Source organism: Solanum tuberosum, unplaced genomic scaffold, assembly GCF_000226075.1.
Source record: "Solanum tuberosum cultivar DM 1-3 516 R44 unplaced genomic scaffold, SolTub_3.0 scf00119, whole genome shotgun sequence".
NCBI classification, from domain to species: domain Eukaryota; kingdom Viridiplantae; phylum Streptophyta; class Magnoliopsida; order Solanales; family Solanaceae; genus Solanum; species Solanum tuberosum.
In genome coordinates, this window is record NW_006239045.1 from 568,516 (window position 1) to 574,136 (window position 5,621).

Below are 5,621 nucleotides of genomic sequence, written 5' to 3' on the forward strand. Positions count from 1 at the left end.
TTTTCTATCAATTAATTTTAAAATTGCATTTTTACATGTCATTAGTTACGTTCATTATATTTTTTTAATATTCATTTTATTTGTTAAATTTATTAATATTCATTCTGATATTTTGCACAATCTAGAAATTCATTCAAATACAGATATTTTATTTGATCGATAATTTTGGGCCACAATTCCAAGTCCACAAATTGAGCCCATTTAACAATTATTTCCTATATAAGTTTTGGTTAGGTTAAAAAATAGAGGGTGGTGGAAATATTTTTCAAGATAGGGTAAAAATCCTAAGATTTTTTACTCTCATATTCTCTTAGCCGCCACCACATAAAACCCCAATTAATAGACCATCAATTTGGCCGAAAATAGAGTTTTTCTCCAACAAACTCATAGCTCCGACCAGCGAGCTAAACCAGACAACTTCCCATCGCTGCCAGCCCCTATCCCCTTTTCCCTTTACAATTCTTTCTTGTCTTGCAGGTAACCTATTGTCGTTCGAATGATCTCCGACCTCTATTTCTCACTCTCGACATCTCCGACGTAGAACAGAGCAACACCAGACCAGCAGCTTCGGTATCCAAACAACATCAAATCCCCGACCCAACAACCCAGAAACGGAAGCGACACCACCACGGCTGCTCGCCCATCTCTCTCACGATGGGCTAGTATAAGATCTGATCAGAAATCGTCAAACTCCGAGACGGGTAACTCCATTTTTATTGTTTGTTATGTCTTTTTAGTTATTGTTTGTGAATATTGGTTGATTTTCTTATTTTTGACCACTGTTATTCTTATTTTTTCATTATCATAATTTTTCGAATTGTTTGCTCCAGTTTATTTCTCTTTTTAAACTACTATTTGTTATATTGATTTAAGTACGTTAATGGTTGTTTTTCTTTCATTACTGAAATTGTTTAAAGCTTTTTGTTGTTTAGTTTAACTTGTTTTCTTTCATTTTCTAGGAAGAGATATAAATACAGTACTAGTATAATTATTAGTGAATGGGGGTTAAAATTAATAAATATTGAAGGGCACAATATGTTATCTCTATTTTTGTTATTATTACTTATTTAATTTCATAAAATGGTAATTTATTTGTTTAGTTAACAGACCATTGTCACTACCTTATTTATTTAGTTAACTATGGAAATTGGATGGTTCATTCTTTTCTTTGCCTTGTTGATTTATTATTATTATTATTATTATTATACATTTGCTTTATTTATGTTGTTTATTCAATTTATTATTATTTGTGAATGGGTACATATTTGAGTTCCTTTTTTCAGAGATTTGCTCTATTTTGCTACTGTTAATTCAATGTTCATACTCTCTAGTCACTATTGCTTTTTTTTTTTTCTATTGAAGTTCATCTTGTCCGTTTCTTCCTCTGATTTATTTGTCACTGCCGGTGAGAGTGGGTGTTGCTATCCTTCAAATTATTTGTTAATATTTTTCCTTTCCATGTATATCTATAATGTTTAGCTTTATTTGGCTGCATTTAATTATAATTTGACTTTATTTATTGTTATTCAAATGTATTTTATTTATTATGTTGCCGTCATGTTGACTAAGTTAGGCAGTATTTGAATTTTATTTATTTTTCTATATTGTTTTGTCGGTACCAGTATGTTGCTAGTGATAATCATTTGGTTATTTTATTCTATTTCACTACTCATTTTGTTGTGTTAATTATTATTTAAATATTGCTAATTACCTTATATTGTTCTCGTTAGCTTTATATGATTGTCATGCTGCTATTATCCTATATTATTTATTATTGGTTTTATATGGTACTTTGTTTTGAATAATTAGTTATAATTGGCCAATGAGAAAATCTCTCCGTCGGTTTTGGAGGCCTTCCTAATATTAAAAGACGGAAATTTAGTTTAAGTTCATATATTTTGTTTGTTAAAATTGGCCGATGAAGAAATTACCGTCGATTTCCAAGGCCTCCCATGTTAATAAGACGGGTTTTTTATTTTTAAATTAATATTAGATTTATTTATTTTTATTAATATTTATTTATTACTAATACTTTTACTAAGTGTCTTTACAAGTACCCGGAGGCGCTTCCCATTAAAGCTATTCGAATTAGGTTCAAATTATACTCTTATTTATATTGTATATTATTGACGATAGGTAAATTTAGGACGATTCCTATATTATTGTTTTATCATATTACTTGTGTATATTGCATGTTTAATATATTTGTACATTATTTTATTCTCCTCCTCAATTTGAAAAAAATTAATTCTGTCGGTACCCACATTTATGGATTTCGAAGGATGCCTAACCCCTTCCCTTCGAAATAACTTGAACCCCTTACCTAGAATCTCTTGGTTTCGTAGATTACTTAATTAGTTTCCTAGTTTTTTCTAAAATTAGGTGGCGACACTTCTTAAAATTTGTTTATTCTTTAAATTCTTTTAAAATTAAGTCAATTGATTATTTTTTGAGTCACCGCGACGTTTTGCCCTATTTGAATAGAATAGGGATGTAAACAACAAGAATACTACTTCTTCCAGGATGGCTACTCAGGTTATAATCAGATATCTATTGCATCAGAGGACCAGGAGAAGACTACCTTCACTTATCCATATGGCACTTATGTGTTCAAACGCATTCCATTCGGGTTATGGAATGCACCAGTGACATTTTAGAGATGCAGGATGGCAATCTTCCATGATATGGTGGAGGATTTTATTGAGGTGTTCATGGACGACTTCTCGGTGTTTGGTAAGTCTTTTGACCTTTGTTTGTCTAATCTTCACAGGGCCCTTGCCAGGTGTGAAGAAACAAATCTTGTGTTGAACTGGGAGAAGTGTCACTTCTTAGTTCGAGAGGGGATTGTGTTGGGGAACAAAATCTCCAAGAATAGGCTGGAAGTTGACAAAGACAAAGTGGAGGTTATTGAGAAGTTGCCACCACTCATCACAGTGAAGGAAGTCAAATTAGAAGCTTTCTGGGGCATGTTGGGTTCTACAGAAGATTCATCAAGGACTTTTCTAAGACTGCAAGACCCATGTGCAACCTGTTAGAAAAAGAGGTGAAGTTTGAATTTGATGAGAAGTGTTTGCAGGCATTTGAGTTGTTGAAGAAGAAGTTGATAGAAGCTCCTATTCTGATTGCTCCTAACTGGGAGCTTCTATTCAAGCTTATGTGTGATGCCAGTGATACAACGGTTGGGGCAGTGCTTGGGCAACGAAAAGATAAGGTATTTCAGTCCATTTACTATGCTAGCAAGACACTTGATGCAGCCCAATCAAATTATATTGTCACTAAGAAAGAGATGTTGGCATTAGTGTTTGCATCTAATAAGTTCAGGTCATACTTGGTAGGAACCAAGGTTGTAGTTTACACAGATCCTGCTGCAATCAGGTATTTTTTTTAACAAAAAGAATGCCAAGTCGAGGCTGATTAGGTGGATATTGCTCTTACAAGAGTTTCTTTTGGAGATTAAAGATAGGAAGGGAACTGAAAACCAGATAGCTGATCATCTATCCAGATTGGAGGACTCATCTCATGTGAACAATGAAGGGCAGATTCGTGAAGAGTTTCCTGATGAGCAATTGCTTTCGTTGGACCTTGCTCAAGTGCCTTGGTATGTTAACATTGTAAATTTTCTAGTGAGTGGTTTATTTCCACCTGGGGTATCAACACATCAAAAGTAGAGACTGGAGTATGATGCACACTTCTATATATGGGATGCACCCTTCTTATTCAAGCAGGGACCTAATCAGATGGTGCGAAGGTGTGTAGCTTAACATGAGGCAATACAAGAGTTGGAGAGTTGTCACTCTTCACCACATGGTGGACATCGCGGGGGTGAACACACTGCACATAAGGTATTGCAATCTGGGTTCTTTTGGTCTACTCTATTTAAAGATGTTATGTTTGTGAAGGGTTGTGATCAGTGCCAAAGGATGTGCACCATTTCTAGAAGGCATGAGATTCCATTAAGCAACATACTTGAAGTTGAGATCTTTGATGTCTAGGGGATAGACTTCATGAGACCATTCCTATCGTCCTGTGGAAATCAATACATATTAGTGGCAGTGGACTACGTGTCCAAGTGGGTGAGACAGTTGCATTACCATTCAATTATGCAAATGTGGTAGTGAAATTCATCCGAAAGCGCATCTTCACCAGGTTCAGAACTCCAAGGGCCATGATCAGTGATGGAGGTATGCACTTTATCAATAGTTCGGTGCAAAATTTGTTGGCCAAATATGGGGTGAGACACAAGGTAGCTACAACTTATCATCCTAAGATTAGTGGGCAGGTGGAAGTGTCTAATAGAGAAGTGAAGCAGATCATCCAAAAGACTGTAAATTCCCAAAGGAAAAATTGGGCTGACAAGTTAGATGATGCTTTGTAGGCATACCGAATTGCATACAAGATGCCGATAAGGACTTCTCCTTATCGAATGGTGTTTGGAAAAACATGTCACCTCCCATCTGAATTGGAGCATAAAGCATTTTGAGAGATCAAAAAGTTAAATCTGGATGTTGAGTTAGCTGGAAAGAAAAGTATAACGCAGCTGCATGAGTTAGAAGAATTCAGGCTCCACGCCTATGAGAATGCTAAGCTTTACAAAAGAAGACCAAGAGGTGGCATAACAAGCATATTGTGTCACACACCTTTGAGCATGGTCAATTGGTGCTGCTGTTTAATTCAAGATTGAAGTTGTTCCCCGGAAAACTTCGATCTAAGTGGAGTGGACTGTTTGAAGTAGTGAGAATGACTAAACATAGAGCTGTAGAGCTAAGAAACAAGGATAAGAGCTCTACTTTCCTTGTAAATTGGCAGCGAGTGAAGTACTACTTCAGAAATGATGTTAATTGTGAGCTTGAAGTGCTCACATTGAATGAAGAATGAGTCATGAGATGGGTCATGCTGCGACGTTAAATCAGGTGTTGCACGGGAGGCAACCCGTGACCCCATGTAATAGCTAGGATTTCTATTCTTTTGTTTTGTTATTTTAATTCTTAGGAATTAGTAAAAAAAATGATATATCTAGAAAAATACAAAAATATGAGTCGTGCCACGACCAAAACTAAGACGTTAGATGGGAGGCAACTCATCATGCTTTGTACTAATGGGTTTTGGAGCTTAAAATGTGCAGGAACCAGGATTTAAGACCCATGGCGCATCGCGGAGTGGCAGCTAACTTTTGCCTAACTTGGAATTAATTTTCCAAGCCAAGGCAGAACGGTTCGTGACCATCCCGCGTTGCAGAGTGGGCCACAAAATTTGGATTCGACGAGGATTAACGTTTACGTCAAGAAAAAGGGGTCATCGTAACATGACCGCATCGCAGAGGGGTGTTAAAATTTTGTCTTCGTGAAATTTAATTAATTTCGCGAGGCAGAACACTCCATGCCCTCTCTGCATCACGCACTTAGGTAAGTTTTTTGCGTTTTTCATTAAAAAAAAATGGGTTTTACCCATTTTCTAGTCCAATACCCGATCCACACCCCTCTTAACCCCAAATGCTCAGCCCCAAAACCCCATTCTTTTTCCCAAGTTTGCGATATTTCCCCTCCCTTTCCTCCCTTAGCCAAAATTTGCTACTCAATTCGTAACACGAAGTCACTTCAAACCTTCTCCCCCCCCCCCCCCAC

General features: G+C 36.3%; 1 protein-coding gene across 1 annotated transcript in view; it reads left to right on the forward strand.

Moving 5' to 3' along the window:
* The first annotated feature begins 259 nt into the window (after positions 1 to 259).
* LOC102600585 (uncharacterized) overlaps positions 260 to 5,621 on the forward strand; it is a 7,544-nt gene continuing 2,182 nt past the window's right edge. Inside the window, exon 1 of the mRNA XM_006350269.2 lies at positions 260 to 701. The gene's annotated coding sequence lies outside the window, so the exon portion shown is untranslated. The remainder of the gene's footprint in view (positions 702 to 5,621) is intronic.